Source organism: Dromiciops gliroides, chromosome 2, assembly GCF_019393635.1.
Source record: "Dromiciops gliroides isolate mDroGli1 chromosome 2, mDroGli1.pri, whole genome shotgun sequence".
NCBI classification, from domain to species: Eukaryota; Metazoa; Chordata; class Mammalia; order Microbiotheria; family Microbiotheriidae; genus Dromiciops; species Dromiciops gliroides.
This window is the reverse complement of record NC_057862.1, coordinates 398,564,435-398,588,841: the sequence shown is the minus strand read 5'-3', so window position 1 is coordinate 398,588,841 and position 24,407 is coordinate 398,564,435. Positions and strand designations below refer to the sequence as shown.

The following is a 24,407-nucleotide window of genomic DNA, read 5'->3' as shown; positions in this document are numbered from 1 at the left end:
GAAGTGTTCTGAATTCACTCAGAGTATTAATGTCAGTTCAGAGGTTACATAGAATTTCTATGCTATTACATATACATTTTGAAATTAATGGTATGGGTTTATTTTCATAGAGATTTTCATGCTTTTGAGATTGTGTCTTATACTTAGTTTCTAAAACAAGGAGAATATTTGTAAAAGCTTTTTATAGTCATGTGATCAAGTTTATATTTTATAATACTCTTATTAATATTAAGTTCACATTCATTTAGATTTCCCTAGTTTGAATTTCATTGTCTTTTATTGTTCCATGTGTATTTTTTTTCTATTTATTCATCTCTCTAATTTTGAAACATTACAAGATGGTTTTGATTTCATAATACAATGTTAATTCTAGGAGTATTGTGCTCCCATATTCTGAGTTGTTTGTTTTTGTTATTTTTTCTCAACTGATTATTTGATCAAACTCTTTAAAGCATTTCCCTGGCAAATTGGTTGCCATGGCAAGTGTAAATTGATTCTAGAAGTATTATTTTTGATAAGCATATTCCAAAAAAAAAAAAAAAGAGGGGAATGTTTGTAAAAGTTTTCTTTTTTCAAAAAAAGTTTTCTTTGAGATTCTGTTGTGCTTTAACTTGTATTTAAATATGTTCTGATTTTTCACAAAAGTGATTGTATACTAAGTAAAAAAAAGGGGTATTATTTGAAATTGTTGCATAAATATATATTGTGTCAAGTCAAGATGTATTCACATTTTTTGCAATCATTTATTATCCTCAATTTTTAAATCCATATGAGACTTGGATTATGGGAACTTATCATTTAAGACATTAATTGCCTTTATTCTGAGTTATCAGATGCCAGTTGGCCAAGATGCCATCCAATCACAAGAGGAATACATGCAAGAGCAGACACTGAACTGTCACATGAGGGGAGACATGCATGAAGTCAAGGTATGGCCGAGGGAACGGCTTTTGACAAATGTTGAGGTTGGATTCTCTTGGTTTAATATTTTGTTCTCTTTTTCCCCACAATATTGTACAGATGGCTGGAAGTATTCATCCCACCCATCTCACTTCTCCACCTGGCTTCTATGCTCCCTCCTATATGCCTGATGCCATGGACATCTGAATCCCATGCATCTGATTAAGTCTGACTCAGTTTCCTCCAATATGTTTGGTGGCATGGACATGTATTCCATCCACCTATTTTAAGCCTGGCATACTGCATGGACAGTATATATTGCTCAAGTGTGGGAATGCTCAAATCCCATCATTTCTCTGTTCTTTTATGGTAACCCCCATAATTATCTCAGGTGTCATGATAAATAACAGTGTTGAATTTGGCCTTGACATCTGTTACTAATTATATTAGATTTTAAAATTTCTCATAATGGCATGAGGATAATTAGGCAGATGATGCAAAAAGTGATAAAAGAAAGATAAAAATTATTTTTATTACTTAATATTGCAGCAATTGTCTTCTCAATTACCCTCCATAAGGGGGGACTATAGTAATATTATAATTTTAAAGAATGTTTCAATTTTTGTTTTATTATATGTTTCATGTGTAACAACTAAGATTCTGAATTCCCTTAGACATGTTTTTGAGAACTTTCATTGTTTGATTTGATTATTGACAAAGCTATTTTAAAGTTGTGTTAAGCTCAATTTTGTAGGAAATTTTCCTGGCTGATTACCAGCATCCACACATCAACCCCTGAAAAGACTTCCATTCCACGACTACACCTAGAGGACATCTGAGAAAAGACTTTCAGAGACTTTAAATGAACAGTTTTGATTTGTTGTTTTGTTGTTTTTTTTCTCTTTCTGTTATAATATACACCATCTGTAACATGTATTCTCTGCAGAGGCCCTCCCTTTGCAAAGACTAATGTCAAAGCGTCGGTTCATGAGGACAAAAAAAAAAATCACCCCTCTGGACAAAACTTTCTTCTCTTCCTTTTCTATATTGTTGTTCACATATTATTAGTTAGCAATAGTTATATTGTTTTTACTGTTCCGTCAAGGAAACATTTTGTTTCTTGAGGAACAACAGGGGGGACTGTAACGATTGGAATGACGCCACCTGCTGGATACTTACTGTAGAAGAGTTCTGCCCATGAAGGGAAGGTCTTTGAGGGCAAGACCAGGAGTCAGGAAGTGACGCGAGCTAGTGGGAGGAGGAAGGAAGAGACTGGCGCTCAGTCTCCCTCTTTTTCCTCTGGACTCTGGTGGAGAGTGGAGCTAGAAATGTGCTCTCCCTTTAATAGATAGGAATCTAGGCCTTTCTCTCTCTTTACCAAATTCTTATTCTCCTTAATAAATGCTTAAAAGTCTAACTCTTGCTAAAGCTTATAATTTATTGGCGACCACTCATTAGATATTTTAGACAGTTTAGCTAGAATTTTAGCCCTTAACACAAGGAAAACTGCCCAATACCCTTGAACAAGAGGGTAAAATAGAAATGGAAAGAATGCACCAATCACCATTTTTAAAAAGATTCAAAAATGAAAATTCCCCAGAAAATTATAGCCAAATTCCAGAGCTCCCAGGTCAAAGAGAAAATACTTCAAGCAGGCAGAAAGAAATCAGTCAAATACCATGAGGACAGAGTAAGGATCACACAAGATTTATCAGCTGCAAAAATAAAGGAGCAGAGGACTTGGGATATCATATTATGGAAGGCAAAGGACCTGGGATTGAAACCAAGAATCACCAACCCAGCAAAAGTGAGTATAATCTTTCAAAGGAAAAAATGGATATTTAATGAAATAGAGTATTTTCAAGCATTTTTAAACGACTGATCTGAATAGGAATTTTTATTTTAAAGTACAAGTCTCAAGAAAAGCATAAAAAGGTAAACATGAAAGAGGAAGTATAAAGAATCCCATAAGGTTAAACTGTTTACCTTTCCATGTGGGAAAATGATACATGTATCTTCTAAAAACTTTATCATTATTATGGCAGTAGGATTCTACATTGAAAGAGAATGCATGAATGAGTAAATTGTGTTGATATGATGTAAAAAAATTGATAGTCAAGAAAGAGTGATGCCCTAAGAGAAGGGGTAGAAGAGAGTAAAAATGTGAAAAATTATCTCACATAAACAAGGTGCACAAAAAAGAGCTTTTACACTGGAGGGGGAAACTGAGGGAAGTGAACAATCCTTGACCCTTCCTCACACCTAAATTGGATCAAAGAGACAGAGACAGACTCAATTGGCAATAGAAATCTATCTTACACAACAGGAAAGTAGGAGTGGAAGGGATAAGAAAAAGAGAGATGATAAAAGGTAGAGAAGATAAAAGAAGGCTCTGGTCAGAAGAAAAACAGATTTTAGTCAAGGGAAAGGAGAGAGAGAGAGAGAGAGAAAGAGACAGAGAGAGACAGAGAGAAGGATAAACAGGATGGAAGGAAATGCACAGTTGGTAATCATAACTATGAATGTGAATGGGATAAATTCACCCATAAAATAGAAGCAAGAGAGCAGACTTAATTAGAAACCAGAATCCAACAATATGTTTTTGATTAAAAAAACACACTTGAAACAGAGAAAAACAAGAGTTAAAATAATGAGCTGGAGCAGAATCCATTATGCTTCAGCTGAAGTAAAAAAGATAGGACTAACAATCATAATCTCAAACAAAGCAAAAGCAAAATTAGACCTAATTAAAAGGGGCAAGTTGGGAAACTACATTTTACTAAAAAGGAACCAAAGACAGCAAAGTAATATCAATATTAATATATATGCACCAAATGGCATAGCAGCCAGATTCTTAAAGGAAAAGTTAAATGGATTAGAGGAAGAAATAAGCAGTAAAACTATATTAGTAGGGAACCTCAACCTTCATACATCAGAGCTACATAAATGTAACCATAAAATAAATAAGAAAGAAGTCAAGCAGAAGAATAGACTCTTTAAAAAGTTACATATAACAAACCTCTGAAGAAAAACAAATGGAAATAGAGGGGAATGTACATTTTTCTTAGCTGTACATGGCATCTTCACAAAAACTGACCATGTATTAAAGCATAAAAACCTTATGAGCAAATTCAGAAAAGAAGAAATATTGAATGCACCCCTTTCAGACCATAATGCAATAAAAACTACCTTTAATAAAGGGCCATAGATTAAAAGTTAATTGGAAATCAAATAGTCTAACCCTAAAGAATGGATAAGTCAAAGAAATCATAGAAATAATAATTTCATTATAGAGAATGACAATGAGACAGCATTCCAAAATTTGTGCAATGCAGGCAAAACAATACTTATGGGGAAATTTATATCTCTAAATGTGTATATTAATATAAGAGATAAAGAACAGATCAATTAATTTGGCATGTCACTAAAAACAACTAGAAAGAAATAACAAGTTAAAAATCCCCAATTAAATACCAATGTAAAAATTCTGAAAATCAAAGAAGAGATTAAAAAATAAAAAGTAAAAAAATTGAACTAATAAATAAAACTACAAGCTGGTTTAATAGAGAAAACAATAAAATAGATTAACCACTGGTTAATTTGATTTTGAAAAGAAAAAATAAATTATTCAATTTCAAATTAGCAATATCAAAAATTAAAAGGGTAAATGCACCCCCAATAAAGATAAAATTAAAGCAATTATTAGGAGTTATTTTGTCCAATTATATGCCAGCAAAACTGACAATCTAAGCAAAATGGATGAATATTTACAAAATATAAACTACCCAGATTCATAGAAGAGGAAATAAATTCTTAAATAACTTTGTCTTACAAAGAGCAGTTGAACAAACCATCAAGGAACTGACTAAAAAAATCTCCAGGGAGGGGTCACCTAGGTGGCGCAGTGGATAAAGCATCGGCCCTGGATTCAGGAGGACTTGAGTTCAAATCCAGCCTCAGACACTTAACACTTACTAACTTTGTGACCCTGGGCAAGTCATTTAACCCTCATTGCCCAGAAAAAAACAAAAACAAACAAACAAAAAATCCCCAGAGTCATATGAATTTAAAAGCAAATTCTACCAAACATTTAAATAACACTTAATCTCAATACTATATAAACTATTTTAAAAATAGGTAAAGAAGGAGTCCTACTAAATTCCTTTCATGACACAAATATGTTTTTGATACCTAATTCATGGAGAGCAAAAACAGAGAAAAAACTATAGACCAATTTCCTTAATGAATATTGATACAAAAATATTAAATAAAATACTTGCAAGGAGATTATAGCAATGTATCACAAAGATCATACACTATGACTAGGTGGGATATAGATCAGGAATCTATGGCTGGTTCAATATTAGGAAAACTATCAGCATAACTGACCATATCTATAACAAAAACAACAAAAATTGTATGTTTATATCAATAGATCTGCATCTAAAAGCCTTTGACAAAATATAACAAACATTCCTATTTAAAATACTAGGAAGCAAAAAAAATAAAATAAAATAAAAATACTAGGAAGCATAGGAATCAATGGAACTTTTCTTAAACTGATAAGTAGTATCTATCTAAAACCAAAAATAAGCATTATTTGTAATGAGGAAAACCATTAAGCCTTTTCAGTAAGATCTGGGTGAAGCAAGGATGACATTATCATTACCATTATTCAGTATTGTACTAGAAATGTTAGCTATAACAATAAGAGAAGAAAAAGAAATAGAAGGAATTTGAATAGGCAATGAGCAAACAAAACTATTACTCTTTGAAGATGATATGATAGTATACTTAGAGAATCCTAGAGAATCAACTAAAATATTAGTTGAAACATCTTCAACAAAGTTGCAGGATATGAAACAAACCCACATAAATCATCAGCATTTCTATATACTACCAACAAAATCCAGCAGGAAGAGATAAAAAGAGAAATTCCATTTAAATTAATGGCAGACAATATAAAATACTTGGGAGCCTATCTGCCAAGATAAACCTAGGGATTATATGAACACAATAACAAAACACTTTTCACACAAATAGAGATCTAAATGATCGGAGAAATATTAATTGCTCGTGGGTTGGCCAAGCTAATAGAATAAAAATGACAATTCTACCTGTTAATTTACTTATTCAGTGCCATGGCAATCAAACTATGAAGGAATTATTTTATAGAGCTAGAAAAAATAATAAGAAAATTCAACTGGAAGAACAAAAGGTCATAATATCAAAGGGTTGGAATTCTGGAGGTAGAGCCAAGATGGCAGAGTGAAACTAGGAAACCTCCTGAGCTCTCCCAAATTTCCCTCAGAAACAACATTAAATAAAGCCCCTCAACAGACTCTGGAGCTGCAAAACCTGAAAAAAAAACCAGAGTGAAACAATCTTCCAACTTAAGATAACCTCAAAGATCTTCAGGAAAAGTGTGTTTCATCTGGGTAAAAGGGGAGCACAGCTCAGCACAGACAATGTCTAGGAAAGCCATAAAAGGCTCTTAGTCATAGCACAGATCAGCAGCTGAGGACCAGAGGTCCTAGCCCAGTAAACTAGTGACACAGCAGGCCAATTGTGAGGCCTCCAACCCCAATGTACAAGGAAATATGCAAGTTGGGATATCAGCTACCCAATAGGCCCAACTAAGCTGGGCCACTCCAATGCAGTGAGAAACCACAAGCTGCTGATGCCTCAGAGCAAAAAGTTGGTGACTTGGTCCTCAGCCCCCAACAAAAGAAGCTCTAGACAGTACAGGCTGTACCCTAGGAGCAGAACTCAACCTTAAAAGGCACGAAAGAGGCTAAAATAAGAATTAAAATGTGAATAAGAAACAAAAAAGAACCCTTACCTTTGACAGTTACTATGGCGACAGGGAGGATCAAAACATAAACTCAGAGGAACACAATAATAATAAAATTCCTACATATGAAGCCTTAAAGGGGAAGAAGAATTGATCTCTTGAGACCAAAAATCCTCCTAGAAGAGTTCAAAATGGATTTTATAAATCAAATAAAAGAAGTAGAAGAAAAATTGGGAAAATAAATGAGAGCTATGCAAGAGAAAGTCAATAGCTTTGAAAAAGAAAATAATGCCTTAAAAATGCAATTGGAAAGTTGGAAAAGTAGAATAATTTCCTAAGAATCAGAATTGAACAGATAGAAGCTAATGACTCAGTGAGACAACAGGAAGAAGTAAAGCAGAATCAAAAGAATATAAAAGTAGAAAATGTAAAATACCTTCAGAAAAACAGCAGACCTGGAAAATAGATCCAGAAGGGACAATATAAGAATAATCAGACTGCCTGAGAATCATGATTTTTAAAAAAAATAGCCTAGACAGCATATTTCAGGACATTATCAAGAACTGCCCCAATGTCTTACAGCCAGAGGAAAAATTAGTTGTTGAAAGAATCCATCGATTTCCTCCTGAAAGAGATGCCAAAAGGAAAACTCCAAGGAATATCATAGCTAAATTCCAGAACTATCAAGTAAAAAGAGAAAATACCACAAGCAGCCAGAAAGAAACAATTTAAATATCAAGGAACAACAATTAGAATTAAACAGGACCTGGCAGCTTCAACATTAAAAGATTGGAGGGCTTGGAATATGATATTCCTGAGGGCAAAGGAACTGGGATTACAACCAAGAATGTACCACCTAGCAAAATTAAGCATAATCTTTTGGGGGATGTGGGGTGGGGGGCAATGGGCTTTCAATGAAATAGGGGACTTTAAAACTTTTCTCATGCAAAGCCTAGAACTTAACAGAGAATTCAGTCTACAAATACAAGACTGAAGAGATGCGTGAAAAGGTAAAAGGGGGGAAACCCCACATATTATTCAGTAAGGTTAAAATGTTTGCATCCCTACATGAGAAGAATATACTTGAAACTCTTGAGAATTGTATCTTTATTTAGACAGATGTGAGGAGTACACACAGACAGAAGGTATAGGTATAAGTTGATTCTGATGTGGTGGTGTTAAAAAAAATTAAGAAGTAACAAAAAGGATTATACTGGGAGAAGAGGAAAGGGAAGGCAGAATGAAGAATCACATGAAGATGCACAAAAGACCTATTACAATAGAGGGAAAGAAGAGGGGGATGAGCATTGTTTTGACCTTACTCTCATCTAATTTGGCTCAAAGAGGGAATAACATACACACTCAAATGGGTAAAGAATTTTAACTTATCCTATAGGGAAGCACAAGGGGAAAGGGAAAGGGGGGAAAAAGGGGTGAGTGTTGATAGGAGGGAGAGTAAAACTAGGAAATGAAAGGGGAAAGGACAAAAGGGAGGTAGGCTGATAAAAGGGAGGGTAGACTGAGGTGGTCAGAAACAAAACACTAGTGAGAAGGGACAGGGGAAAAGGAAAGAGGGGGCAGCTAGGTGGCTCAGTGGATAGAGCACCGGCCTTGGATTCAGGAGGACCCGAGCTCAAATCCAGCCTCAGACACTTGACACTTACTAGTTGTGTGACCTTGGGCAAGTCACTTAACCCCAATTGCCTCACTAAAAAAAAAAAAAAAAAAGGAAAGAGAAAAGTACAAACAGAAAAAAAATAGGATGCAGAGAAATACACAGTAATTATAACTGGGAATGTGAATGGAATGAACTCTCCTATAAAACAAAAGCAGATAGCAGAGTGGATTTAAAAACAGAATCCTACAATATGCTGTTTACAAGAAACACATCTGAAACAGAGATACACACAGTGTAAAGGTAAAAGATTGGAGCAGAATATATTACACTTCAGCTGAAGTAAAAAAAAAAATAAAGCGGAAGTAACAATCCTTGTCTCAGACAAAGCAAAAGCAAAAATTGACCTAATTAAAAGATAAAGAAGGAAACTGCATCTTGCTAAAAGGCACCACAGACAATGAAGTAATATCAATACTAAATATGTATGCACCAAGTTGTACAGCATCCAAATTCTTAGAGAAGAAGTTAAATGAGTTACAGGAAGAAATAGATAGCAATATATAGATATATTAGTGAAGGGCCTCAACCTCCCGCTCTCACAACTAGATAAATCTAACCACAAAATTAATAAGAAAGAAGTTAAGGAGATGAATAGAATTTTAGAAAAATTAAATATGATAGACCTCTGGAGAAAACTGAATGGGGATAGAAAAGAATATATATATTTTTTATCAGCAGCACATGGTGCATACACAAAAATTGACTATATATTAGGGCATAAAAACCTTAGTCAAATGCAGAAAGGCAGAAATAGTAAATGCATCCTTTTCATATCATAATGCAATAAAAATTATGTGTAATAAACGGTCATGGAAAGTTAGACAAAAAAATTGGAAACTAAATAATCTCATCCAAAAGAATGAATGAGTCAAACAACAAATCATAGAAACAATAATGAGACAACATATTAGAAATTATTGGATGCGGCCAAAGCAGTTCTTGGGGAAAATCTTATATCTCTAAATGCTTCCATGAATAAAATAGAGAAAGAGGAGATCAATGAATTGAGCATGCAACTAAAAAACCTAGAAAAAAAACAAATTAAAAATCCCCAATTAAATACCAAATTGGAAATTCTGAGAATTAAAGGAGAAATTAACAAAATTGAAAGTAAGAAACCTATAGAATAAATAAAACTAATCTAGTTCTATAAAAAATAATAAAATAGATAAACCTTTGGTTAATTTGATTTAAAAAAAAAGAAAGAAGAAAATCAAATTACCAGCATCAAAAATGAAAAGGATAAACTCACCAACAATGAAGAGGAAATTAAAGCAATAGTTAAGAGCTGTTTTGCCCAACTATGTGCCAATAAATTTGACAATATAAATGAAATGGATACATATGTACAAAAATATAATCTGCCCAAATTAACAGAAGAGGAAATAAAATCCTTAAATAAGCTTATTTCAGAAAAAGAAATTGAACAAGTTATCAATGAAACCCTAAGAAAAAATTCTCCAAGGCCAGATTGGTTTACAAGTGAATACTACCAAACATTTAAAGAACAATTAATTCCAATACTATATAAACTATTTGTAAAAACAGGTGAAGAAGGAATCCTACCAAATTCTTTTTATGAAACAAATATGGTGCTGATATCTAAACCAGGAAGAACAGAGAAAGAAAATTATAGATCAATCTCCCTAATGAATATTGATGCAAAAATTCTAAACAGAATATTAGCAAAGAGATTAAGAGCAATTTATCATACACTGTGACCATGTAGGATTTATACCAGGAATGCAGGACTGGTTCAATATTAGGAAAACTTATCACCATAGTCGACCACATCAAGAACAAAACTAACTAAAATCATATTATTATCTCAATAGATCCTGAGAAAGCTCTTGACAAAATACATCACCCATTCTTATTTTTAAAAAACACTAGAGAGCATAGGAATAAATGGAGCTTTCCTTAAGATGATAAAAAGTATCTATCTTAAACCATCAGCAAGTATTATATGCAAGTGGGACAAGTTAGAGGCATTCCCCATAAGATCAGGGTGAAACAAGGATGTCCATTATCACCACTATTATTCAATATTGTACTAGAAATGTTAGCCTTAGAAATAAGAGAAAAAAATAAATTGAATGAACTAGAATAGTCAAGGAAAAAACAAAACTATCACTCTTTGAGAATCCTGAAGAATCAACTAAAAAAATTTCTTGAAACAATTAACAACTTTAGCAAAGTTGCAGGATATAAAATAAACCCACAAAAATCATCAACATTTCTATATATGACCAATAAAATCCAGCAGCAAGAAATAGAAAGAGAAATGCCATTTAAAATAACTGTAGACAATATAAAATACTTGGGAATCTACCTGCCAAGGCAAACCCAGGAACTATATGAACACAATTACCAAATACTTTTCACACAAATAAAATCGTATCTACACAAATGGAAAATATAAATTGCTCATGGGTAGGCCATGCTAATATAATAAAAATGACAATTCTACCTAAATTAATTTACTTATTCAATGCCATGCCAATCAAACTATCAAAAACTATTTCATAGAGATAGAAAAAAATAATAACAAAATTCACCTGGAAGAATAAAAGGTCAAGAATATCAAGGGAATTAATGAAAACAAAAATGCAAAGGAAAGTGGCCTAGCTGTACCAGATCTAAAACTATACTATAAAACAGCAATCATCAAAATTATTTGGTATTGGCTAAGAAATAGAGTAGTGTATCAGTGGATTAGGCACAGAAAACATAGCAGTAAACGAATATAGCAATCTCCTGTTTGATAAACCCAAAGACTCCAGCTTCTGGGATAAGAACTCAACAAAAACTGCTGATAGAACTGGAAAGTATTATGGCAGAAACTAGGCATAGACCAATATCTTACACCATAAACCCAAGTAAAGTCAAAATGGGTACATGGTCTAGAAATAAAGGGTTATACCACAGGCAAATTAGAAAAGGAAGGAACTATTTACTTGTAAGATCTATGGAGAGGTGAAGAATTTATGACCAAAGATGAAATATAGAACATTACAAAATGCAGCATGGATCATTTTAACTACATTAAATTAAAAAGGTTTTGCACAAACAAAACCAATGCAAACAAGATTAGAAGGAAAGCAGAAAGATGGGAAACAATTTTTATAGACGGTGTTTCTGATTAATGACTCATATCTAAAATATATAGAGAACTGAATCAAATATATAAAAATACAAGTCATTCCCCAATTGATAAATAGTTAAAGGATATGAACAGGCAGTTTGTAGATGACAAAATTAAAGCTATCTTCAGCCATATGAAAAAAATGTTCTCAATCACTACTAATTAGAGAAATGCAAATTAAGACAACTCTAAGGTACCACCTCATACCTATCCAATTGGGTAAGATGACAAAAAAAGGGAAATGATAAATATTGGAGAAGATGTGGGAAATTTGGAACACTAATGCATTGCTGGCGGAACTGTGAACTGATCCAACTATTCTGGAGAGCAAGTTGGAACTATGACCAAAAGGCTATAAAACTGTGCATACCCTTTGACCCCATAATACTACTACTAGGTCTATATCCTAAAGAGATCATAAAAAAGGGGAAAGGATCCACATGTACAAAAATACTCATAGCTACTCTTTATGTGGTAGCAAAGAATTGGAATCGAGGGATGCCCATCAATTGGGGAATGGCTAAACAAGTTGTGGTATATTAATGTAATGGAATACTATTGTTCTGTAAGAAATGATAAGTAGATGGATTTCAGAAAAACATGGAAAGACTTACATGAATTGATGCTGAGTGAATTGAGCAGAAACAAGAGAACATTGTACACAGTATCAATAACACTTTGTGATAATCAACAGTGATCACAGCAGTGCACCTAAGACAATGCCAAAAGACTTAAGGTGGAAAATGCTCTCCACATTCAGAAAAAGAACTATGGAGTCTGAATGCAGGTTGAAGCATACTATTTTCATTTTTGTTGTTACTTTTTTTGTTATTGTTCTTATTTATTCTTTCCTGCATTTTTTCATTTTGTTCTGATTCTTCTCTTACAACATGACTAATGTGGAAAAATGTTTAACATGATTGCAATGTATAACCTATATCAAATTGCTTGCTGTTCTTGAGAGGGGGGGAGGGGAGGGAAAGGAGGGTGGGAAAAAGCTCAAAAAAGTATCCTTAGATGTAATTGAAAAAATAATTAAAATAAATAATTTTTAAAAGAATATCAAGGGAATCAATGGAAAAAAAAATGTGAAGACAGGTAGCCTAGCAGTTCCAGATTTCAAACTAGATTGAAACTAGATTCAAAGCTGTAATCATCAAAACAATCTGGGGGCAGCTCGGTGGCACAGTGGATAGAGCACTGGCCCTGGAGTCAGGAGGACCTGAGTTCAAATCCGGCCTCAGACACTTAACACTTACCAGCTGTGTGACCCTGGGCAAGTCACTTAACCCCAATTGCCTCACTAAAAAAAAAACACAAAAAAAACCAATCTGGCACTAGCTAAGAAATAGAATGGTGGATCAGTGGAATAGATTAGGTGCACAATACACAATAGTACTATTTATGTAGTAGTATCTATTTATGATAGCTCTTTTGTGGTGGCAAAGATTTGGAATAGGGATGCTCATCAATTGGAGAATGGCTGAACAAGTTGTGGTATATAATTCTGATGGACTACTATTGTGCTGTAAGAAATGATGAGCAGGATGGCTTCAGAAAAACATGGGAAGACATATAAATTCAAGGAGAGTGAAATGAGTAGAACCAGGAAAATATTGTACACAGTAACAGTAAGGATGATCAATTGTAAAAGACTTAGCTACTCTGATCCAGACAATGATCCAGGACAATTCTAAAGGTCCCATGATGAAAAATGCTATCCACTTCCAGAAAGGGAACTGATGAACTCTGAATACAGAAGGAAGCATACTTTTTTCCATTTTCTCTGTTTTTATTGTTTTCTTTTGCAACATAGCTAATATAGAAATATCTTTCGCATAACTTCATATGTACAATCATTATTAAATTGCTTGCCTTCTCAAGGGGAAGCACAGGAGGAAGAGAAAATTTGGAGCTCAAAAAATTTTTAAATAACATTTTTTTTAAATGTGGTCAGGGAATATTTAACAAAATAAAAATAATTACAAAAAGCATAATGACTTTCAAATCCTGCATCCAGAGGTCCTCTGAAACATAAACAGCCCATCAACAACAAGTACTTATTAAGCATTTACTATGTGCCAGACACTGTGATAGATGCCAGGCATTGGAAGAGAAGTGTGACATGTGTTATGCTTTAAACTCCTATTTTTATTCCCACTCTCCCCCTCATTCCTACCTGACAGGTGTCTTCCCAGACAAGTTCTAAGAAAATAGACCCTTCAGAAAGGTTCAGAAAGAACCTTTCTTTCCCCAAAACTTCCCTTTTGGGTTCCATAAATAAATATGCAACTCATAAGACAGGAGAAGAGGTGTTCAAACTTTGACAAAAAGAATAGAAACTATGGCACCTTTGGAGGAATCTCAACAGTTACTAGCTTCTCATAAAGGCTTGGAGAGACTATAATATTGCTACTGTTGCTGTGGCAACCATGCATGACTAAATGAACAGCAAAATAAATAGTCCTGACGGCCTTCCATAGCGTCAAATGGATGAAAGCACTTCCCTTTTGGGGGGAACTCATATGCTGAATGACGGCCCCAGAAGACACAGCTCACATGCAAAGGACAATAGTGTTCAATAATAGCCAACAAACACAATACCAATCATGCCTTTGTCACACCAATTCTTCCCCATGCCAAGGGCAAGGGTGGTGCTCTTTGGCTTCCCTGCCGTAAAATAAGAGTCACCTTTCAAAATCCCAACCCTTTTTTGTAACATTCTGTTTAATTTTAACACTGTTCTATGCATCTCCCATTGAGCTTTTGTTGCAAGCAGATAGGCTCAGGGAAAATTGAGAGGAAGGGGAATGAGATAGAAAGAGGAGAAAGGTAAAATTAACTGCAGTCCATAGGTGGACTTTGGCCTTAGGAAAGGCATGATATATGTTAATCAAATGGATTAATATGTTGCTTGCTGAGAGGGTTATTCAAGAGAGCAGTAACCAATTTTAAAACGGGTATAAACTATGTATGTATAAATTTCTCCCTTACAAAGTTAACTAAGCTACAACTCTGAATAATTAGTTGAGCTTTGTCCCCACAAAAACATCATCATGATTTTAGATGTTATTGAAATTAGTTTGGTCAAGCACCTTTCACAATCATGAAAGCTTTTCAAGAAATCGCTCAGTCAACACTCTTTTAATGAACTATACAATGACATTTTTCAGGCAATGAAGTTGGCCTTTCAACCAGTGCAATTTTCTAATCCAATTATATTCAGAAGGCAAGCATAAGAATCACTGCACTAATCTCCAATAGGAACCTGGCTAACCCTAATTCCAGCGCCAAGAGTTAGGATGAAAAAAGCAGTTTGGAGTCAGTGATTTATTCATATCCTTGAACAAATCTTGTTATGAAACCAGGCAGCATTTTGGCAAGTCATGCCTATTTTTTCTATGGACCAGTTAGCTCAATGATTTAGTCTAGAGTGTACAGAAGGCCAAGATTAATCTAAACTCACAGGGCTCAATTGATTCAGACCCCACATGGTCAGTTCTGGTACAAACAAAGGCTTCACTTCCTAGTCAGGAACTATGTAACCCTAATACTAGCCAGTCACCTTCTAAATAGGTCCCAGATCATAAAGGAAGCTGAGCTGCCACCTCACCCCCTAAAAACAATATAGCTTTTTCAATGATAACTTTTCTACTAGAAAAATGTGTGAAAAATATCCTGAGGTGTTATCTTCTATTCTTAATGGCTTTATGGTGTGGAAAAAGTGTTGAATCTGAAGTCAGAGGATATAGGTTCAAAACCTGTTGCCACCTGTATGACATTTGGCAAATCACTTGGCCTCATTTTCCTCATCTGTAAAATGAAGTTTCAACTAGAATATTTTAGAAAAGACAGATGATTTTTTTCAGAGGATAGCAACCAGGACATCAAAGTAGCTCAAGTTCATGACAAATGAAGAAAGATTAAAGGAACTCCAGATATTTATCTTGGGGAAGAGGAGACTTGGGGGAACTAGGAAGGGATAATTATTTTCAAGTCGTTTGAAGGACTATCACTGGGAAATAGTAGATTTTTTCCTGTCCATCCCCTATGCCTGTAATGTTCTCCTTTTCACCTGCACCACTTGACTTTACTGGCTTCAGTTCCAGCTAAAATCTCACCTTCTACAGGAAGCCTTTTCAAATCTCCCTTTATTCTAATGCCTTCCCTCTGTTGATTATTTCAAATCTATCCTGTCCCTGATATCAACTGTGTGACCTTGGGCAAGATTCACCTTCCTGGGCCTCCATTTCCCCATCTGTAAAATGAGGAGTTTGGCCTAGATGACCTCTAAGGTACCTTGCAGAACTAAAGTTAGGGTCCATGACCTGGGGGGGGCTGTTCTTAGGATTTAAAAGACTTCCCAGAAGAATTAGAGGAGGCAGTCTGTGCTCAAAGCAATAGGTCCTTTTATCAGACATATTTGATGTGTCTTGACTGGGGACAACCAAGGGAGCATGGAAGGGAAGGAAAAGGTAATAAGGGAAGGGTCCTACAGCAGTATCCACGCTTTCATAATAGAACAGAAGCTAATACCTCCACAGCAAAGACGGTTCCTGCTTCTCAACACAAATGCACACTGAATCCCATCCCGATAGTTCCAAAGCAGGACAGAAGAAAGGCCAGGAAAGAAGGCCATATCATCATGGCACCTCAGGCCTGATGGTCTTCAGGCCATAGCAACAAGAAAGATCATAGGACAAGGAGTCTACAATGGTCTTGTGAGAGTCTGCTCCCAGTCCTGTCAAACCAAAGACTCCTGAATCCATTTTCCCTCCATGCTGCAGGGCTGCTCAGGCAGCCCTCTAGGGCAAAGGCAACGTAGGTATCTTAGAAAGAAGACTTGGCTACTGGAGGCCTTGGTTGGAATCCCACATCAGACACTTACCAGCTGTGTGTCTGACTTCTCTGAGCCTCCATGTCTTTATCGTAAGATAAGGAGGTTGGACTCGATGATCTCTAAGGCCCCAAAGTTTAAAGCTATGATGCTGTTGGGGCAGCTAGGTGGGGCAGGAAATCAAGCACTGGACCTTAAGTCAGGAGAACCTGAGTTCAAATCCAACTTCAGACACTTACTAGCTGTGTGACCCTCGGCAAGTCATTTAACCCCAATTGCCTCAAAAAAAAAATTATCCAGTGAAGCTATTAGACAGTCTGTATAATATAAGGCCCCCAGAGGGACTGTTTTTCGTTTTATCTTTGTAACTCTAGTCCTTTGCACAGTTTCTTGCACACAGCTGATGCTTAATAAAAGCTTATTGGATTGAATATATGCACCTATAGCTTTACTCAACCTCTGCAGTATAGTAGGACTCACCAAAGCTGGTGTCTTGTTAGCATAACCTTTGATTATTCAAGGTCACCTCCATGCCTCAATGAAGAGTCTGAAAAGGAGCTGAATAAGGGAAACAAATATACAAAGATTAAATGAGCATAGTATTAGATTGCACATAAACAACAGGCCATATTCATTAAAAATATAACCATGCACCCTTAATTCATGTCCCTGCTAATATGTAATGCAATTAGATGAGAGCATCCATCAGAAATGCCTATCTAGTCTTCCAATGCTCTGCACTGATGATTTCATCAAAAACCTAGATTTCGGGTACATCTTGCCTCATACCTTTATGACTTTGAGGAAGTCACAAAGCCTCAGTTTCCTATCTGTAAAACAAAATTTTACTAGGTCACCTCTGAGAGCCCTTCTCACTTGAAATCCAAGACTGTATGAATCTTTTCCTTACATATTTTGTATAAGTAAACATTTTGTGAACTTATTCTAAATGCATGAAGTAAATTATTTAAAGAAATACTATGGCAAATCTTTCTGTAAAGCAGCAAGCTACTCCTAATTTATCTTGGTAGATAAACATGGATTTTCACCTATTAGGTTTGTTTATATGAGGTACATACCTATTAATTAGCAAAGCCGTGATGGAGTGAAAGTCATCTCCCTTTGACTGTCCCCCCATACACCAAAAAGACCTCAGCGATTGAGTCTGAACTCCTGAGAAAAGGGAGGGGGGTAAGTTTTAAGCATTCCTTGTATTGAGGATTGCAGATTATATGCCCAGGGTCAGCCCCTTCCTGCAGAAATAGTCATTTCTGTAGAAATTTTATTGTTGCTGAATTTAATCATGGTAATCTTTGTTCTCCAAATTTACCAGTACAAAGAAAATGCCCTTTATGCACTAGGAAAGCTCCTGCTTTGCTGGTACCATGTTAAAAACCATTTAGAACTTGCCCACTTCCCTCTGTAGGATGTGGGTCCTTTTGGAATGCAATAAGCAACACACATACACAGAGGATTCCTTTTAAGAGGAATGTTTGCAGGGTAGTGCCGCAGACAAACTACAGTAATTCAAGAGAGATGTTCCCAAAATAAGGTATTCCAGCCAAAGAGGCATAGTTCAGGAAATTAATGTAGTATATCTTTTCATAAGCTCTGAACTGCAACAGACAGCAAATCTCTCCCAAGTCATAAAACTTGCTCTATTCGATTACAGAAAACTCCCAGCCCAGCAGCCCTGGTCTGGCTGATGCTCATAGAGCCCCAGTTGCCTTATTCCTGGCAGAGGAAGAGCAGTAGTGAGTTAAAGGAAAAGAGCCTTATCCAATGTGAAATGCCAAGGATATATCTCTTCTCCCCAACCCACTCCTCACCCCCAACTGTTTTGAATTGATCCAGATTCTGAACTCTTTCAGCATGCTATCGTCAAGATAAATGGTTAGTGCATCTCTGGGTAGAAATTAATAGTGACGTCTGTGCACGGCCTTTGTGCTAGGGGAGGGATCATTTAACACTCACAAATTATCTGGGAGAAGAAGCATGAGACAGGGGAAAGAGCATTAGTTCTGGATTCCAAGAATTTCCATTCGAATCCCAGCTCTGCCAGTTCTACCCCGATGACCTTGGGTGAGGTCACTCTCTAGATCTCAGTTTCCTCATCTGTAAAGAGAAAGTTGAACTATATGTCCTCTAATGTTCCTTTCAGCTCTAGCTCTATGACCCCAAATACAATTATAAATTTCAGGGCAAAACTGAGGAAGTTGCTAAATAAATTGGATGCATATCCAATAAAAAATCAGCATGATGAATATAGAGAAGCATGGAAAGACTGACTTGAACTAATGCAAATGAAGTAAACAGAGCCAAAAAATTATATACACAATGACAATTCTGTATATAGAAAGAATAACCACAAAACAATCTAAACTGAATCTTGAAAAATTATGAAGAACAAACTTTGTCCCAAAGAAGAGATATGAGAAAATCCAGGCTTGTTCCTTTCTAGAGGTTGAAGTCCATGAGTGTAGACTATTGAATAGAATATCAGACTTTTTTTTGATATGTTCATCTGTTTTACTGACTTTTTTCCTCTTTCTCTTTATTAAAAAATATTTGTTATAAGGAATGGTTTGAGGGGGAAGGGACATATGGAGAAACTGGGGGAATCTAGGTAAGATAAAAACAAAAGATATCAAGATATCTCTCTACCTCTCTCCCTATCAGTTGGACTTTTTTTGCCTCAGCAATTTTGGAAAGATATTTTGAAGTCAGGAAAGCATTACAAATTCCAGTGGTAGAGGGAATAGTTGCATGATGAAATCAAGGAAAATGTGTTTTAAAAGTTTCAGGGCAGATGACACAATGAGTTTCTGGGTAATAGAATATCAAGCTAACATAGATAACTGTGTGAGGGTTCTCCCGAGTCTATGTGAATAGATTAAAAAGGGATGGCTTTTAATGTGGACAAGGTAGAGGTGCTACATTTAAAGGAAAACAACCCAAAATGTAAGACAAGCTCATACAAGATACATACATGTTATCACAAAGATATACATATAAATCTTTTGCCTACATGTATCTGTATGCATACACATATATTATGTAAATCCCTTAGTTGGGGGTGAACTGTGTACAGTCAAATACTTCAAAAGTTCCTTGATTTCATCATGCAACTATTCCCTCTACCACTGGAATTTGTAATGCTTTCCTGACTTCAAAATATCTTTCCAAAATTGCTGAGGCAAAAAAAGTCCAACTGATAGGGAGAGAGGTAGAGAGAGAGAGAGCAACAGAGAGAGATATGCAATCTTATATAGGTAAATATCTAGTTATATACATTATTCATCTGCCAGTAGTTTATATAATCTTCATTCACATTATTATAAATATGAATATTAAATATCAGTGAATTAGTCAAAGATGACATTTGTGTCTAAGGCAGGATGACCTGGGGTGTGTATACACACACACACACACACACACACTTACACAAAGTTCATAGACCCCATGAATATGTACATGTATTTGTATATGTATATTAATATAATGTACATATGTATGTATATTAAGACCCGTATTTTAATACAGTCAAATTCCTTGGTAATCATATGCATTTTATTTTATGCATTTAAAAACGTGACTCTGAGGAGTCCATAGACTTCACTAATCTGTCGAAGTGGTTGGTGACATAAAAAAGGTCAAGAGCCTCTGATCTAAGATAGCATTATTACCATATTAATAAGTAATGAGTATCAAAATACTTATTACTACTACTTTTGAACTCTGACCTGTCCTTCGAGAGACAAGCTGATGGTCTTTATGATTTGTATTGACTGCCTTCAGCCCATAACTCCATTAGGACCGTGAGACTGTAGCCGATATTGATCAGCAGCTCAGGATCCGGGAGGTGGGAAGCTGGGCAATTTCTGAATGGGGCTGGACTCCAGGGAAATGTGAATGGGGGCGGGGGGGCGGAGAGATTAGGTGGATGGCCGAGTGCTTTCTGATTGGGTGGCTCAGATGGGGTGGGAGCTTTCACTGGAGCGGTTGCTGTTGCTAATGCTACAGCTAAAGCTGCTGCTGCGGATGCTGGGGATGCTGCGGATGCTGCGATGCTTCGTCCTAGAGAGCTCAGTACTACTAACCAGCCCTGCAGTGCTAACGAGTCCACGCCCTGAAACAGAATGTCATGGACTCCGGTTCACTCAGCTGCCAGCTGCCATCCTCTCTCCCTTTGCTTTCCACTAATAGAACCCAATTACTATATTAATAATGACAATACCCCCACACCCAAGGCATACACTGGATTTAGGAGATTAATTCTGCATGTAGAAATACCAGCTCTCCCTCCACCCTCCACGGTTAGTATCAAGAGACAAGGGGAAGAAGGGATCATAGAATTAGAGCAGACAACCACTTCAATCCCTTCATTTTACAGATGAGGAAACTGAGGCCCAGCAAGCTGAAGTGACTTGCCTTAGATCACATAGGTAGTAAGTAGTACAGTTGGGACTTTAATCCAGGACCAGTGATTCCAAATCCAGTTCAGTTTCCACTGTGCCACACTATTCTAGAAATAAATTAGGGCATGAGACTCTCACAGCCTATTTGCAAACTTAAGAAAGGGCCTTGAAACAGGGACTCTGTAGGTACACCCCATTACAGACATGCCCAACCCCAGCTTTACTGATGTTCCTAGATTCCTCTAGCTGCACAATATTGCCCTGTCAAAAAATGGCACTCTACATTACTCTAGTGCTTCAAGGCAGGTACATTGGCATTGTGCAATATCTACTCCCTTTATTAGCCCTGCCTTAATTAAATCAAACAAGACAGAGATTCCCTCCCAACAATTGCACCACTGCATCACCTTTTACCTATGTATTGGTGTGTCTTAGCTCACAGACTCCACCCAAGAATGTAAGGGAAATGTATGCATGGTACCCTCAAGTTTATAGAAACTAAACTTGCTTGCAAGCACGAATTAGACAACCTCACTGAAGGGAATTTTATGAATAGAAGAAAGAAAACAATAGTAAATAGTTATACTTGACTAAATGCCTATTAGTCCCAGATGAGTCTGCATATTTCTCAAATAAACTAGAGTCCCAACTATCAGAGCTCCTTTGGAGAAACCTGGTCCTAATCATGTCTTGACCTTAGCTCCTTGCTGTTCAAAGATGGTGGATGGGGTCTAGGGATGGAAATAGCATCTTTTCATCCCTCCCTCCCTTCCTTCCTACTAGCAACAAGAGCTTTACCTATTTCTTTTTTTCCTTTTCAACTACTCTCTCTCCCTCCCTCCCTCTGTCCCTTTCTCTCTCTCTCTCTCTCTCTCTCTCTCTCTCTCTCTCTCTCTCTCTCCTTCGCTGATGACATTCAGCGAAAGACTAATATAAGGGAAAAGGAATTTGGCCTTCTCTCCAACAAGGTGAAAAGTGGCCTATGAATACACCCCCCATTGGCATTTGTGCTTTTGTTTTAGGTGAAGGAATTGTAGAGTAAAACATTATGAGGGGAGGGAGAGAGAGGGGGGGTGCCCAGCAATGGTGCCCTGCAAAACAAAGAATGGCCTTCAGGACTGACCATAGAGACCTAGTCCAATAGTAACAAGGAGACAAGGACAGAACCAACAACAATGCTGCATTTGGATATGAACTTGGTGGAGCTAATGTCATGCAGAAACTGAGTTTGCACCTATTCTCTCCAAAGATCAAAGTATAATAGGAGAGAATATGACCCTGATATGTTGAGAGAAAATATTTATACATTATTATTTCTATATCTTTGAAGTAAATATCCCTTTCTAAAAGTTAATTGATGTTAGGTGGTTAAACAGAACTGGGTACTATTCACTGGAATATAACTATTGGGGGATAGACAACTAATAACTTTAGAGAGGGCACCCCAAGTTCCTCGGGATACCCCTAGAACTCTGAGGGATAGACATAGTAATCCTTGCTCTTGGAGAGTGAACCCAGGCAGTATTCTCTATATATCTATAATCCTCTCCAGTTTTTCTGAATGAACTTTCCATTCAAGATGAGGTAATAGCTTCAATGTCTTCTTGCTCTCTGCTCTTTGCTACTGATATACCCTCTCCTCTGCTAGGTCATCTCTATTCTCTAGTCTTGCCCAGTTACTAACTCCATATATTACATGTAGACCTTCAGGTGAACTCACTTTGTTCTGTCCAGCAGCTAATAGGGAAAGGAAAAGTATACCAGCATTTGCTAGTTATAGAAAGATAATATAATATATGTATTCATATATACATTCAAATAGACATACAAATACACAAATATATATATATATACATATATATATATATTCATATAGGTCTGTGTCCATAACTTATATACTTCAGGTAGTGCCTTTCTTTCAAAGAAATTACCTTATATTTTACTTGGCATATTTGAATATAATAAGCATAAGCTTACTGTATTAAAAGTCAAAAGACATGAATCAAAATCCTATCTCTGACCCTTGGGGAAGTAATTTAATTACCCTGGGGATTGGGGAAATTTTAGAGCAAAAATAGCAGAAATTAAGACTATTTTCCTGTCTGAAAATTATTATACATAATGGATTTTTAAAATACATGATTCCATATTTAATATTTTAGAAAAGAAAAATATCATTAAGAACTAGGCTTTTCTCACAGAACCCCTGTTCACATGATGTGGGACCCCAGAGTTCTACAGACCATAGTTTGGGAATTATTAACAAAGGATGTCTTAAAGAAGGAGGAAGAATGTGAGCAAAGACTTGGAAACAGGAAAGCCAAAGGTGTCTGCATCTGAGGTAGGATTTGAACCTAGATTTCTTGTTCCAGAGACAATGTTCCTTCCACTTCTCCCTACTAAATTCTGACTTCAAATTCTGAGTTCTTTCTACCACACCAAGCTCTATCTTCTTTAAAAGCTTTGTGTGACAGGAGCTGTAAGAAATAAGGCTTGAATAACAACAATAGTAACAAACCTGAACTCTATCTTGTGGGTAATAGGGAGCCATTGAATGATTTTGTGTAGGGAGATGAAATGAAGAAATTCCTATTTTTAGCAAGCTTAGACTGGCAGCAGTATAAGAAATGGACTGAAGGAGGGGAAAATGTTCACAAATTAATAATACTCTGTTATATCTAGATTCAATCACAAAATAAAGGTACTGAAAGGGGAAGCATACAGAAGCACAGTCGGCTTCATTCTGCCTTACATACTCTTTGCAGTTTGAAGGTGACAATCTTTAGACCTTTAGCATTTTCTTCAACAATTTTAGACTCCATTAGCACTAACTTTAAAGCCAGAGTAATTGTCTCACACCTTTTGTGCCGTTCCAATCACCTGGCTTAGGACTTCTTTGCCAACATTGCAGAGTGGTAACAGCACAAAGCTTGTTACAGCATGCCCTTTGGCAAAGGGAGGAATCAGGAAAGAAAAACAGGACTAAAAGGTTCAAAGCATGTTCTATCTGACATCTGCTATGACCAGTAGCCTGGCCACATGATAATGTCAGTCAATGAGTATATTTTGCCTGTGTGTAGCCTTTTAATCCATATCTAATGGGTTGAGAGACAAGAACCCCACATTTTGGCAGCAATAGGGATATAACAACCAAAACAAAACTAGAAACTTCCAATTGTGTAAGAAGTTAAGGGATGCTCATTCTCAATGAATAAATAAATGAAAATGTATTTATTAATTATTTAGTGTGACCTATGCCTTCTTCTAAGTGCTCGGGACACAAATTGCAAAATGAAGTGGCCCTTTGACCTCAAAGAGCTCAAATTCTAATAGCAGGGTATGATACATATAAAGGAGTAGGGCAGGAGAGAGGTGTTTTGGTCTGGGAAGTCACAGGGATGGTGAGTGGACCAATAGGGTATAATATTGATACACCCTTTCCAGAAAGAATAGAATTTATTTGATTACCATTTTAAGAATAAAATGTAGGTATAACACAGATGGGCAAATGGCCAGAATGTATCTTAGGTGAAGCATGATCAGGTCTGGGGGTCAGTTAGATATAGTCAAGTTAAAAGGTCAACAAGCATTTAACGAGAGCCTGCTATGTACCAGATACAGATATTATGGGCTCT

General features: G+C 36.2%; 1 long non-coding RNA gene across 1 annotated transcript in view; it reads right to left on the bottom strand.

Annotated features, from left to right (window-relative positions):
* Positions 1-16,913, bottom strand: part of LOC122739738 — a 118,504-nt gene extending 101,591 nt beyond the window's left edge. Inside the window, exon 1 of the long non-coding RNA XR_006354674.1 lies at positions 16,835-16,913. This is a non-coding gene — a long non-coding RNA (uncharacterized LOC122739738). The remainder of the gene's footprint in view (positions 1-16,834) is intronic.
* Positions 16,914-24,407: the final 7,494 nt, after the last annotated feature.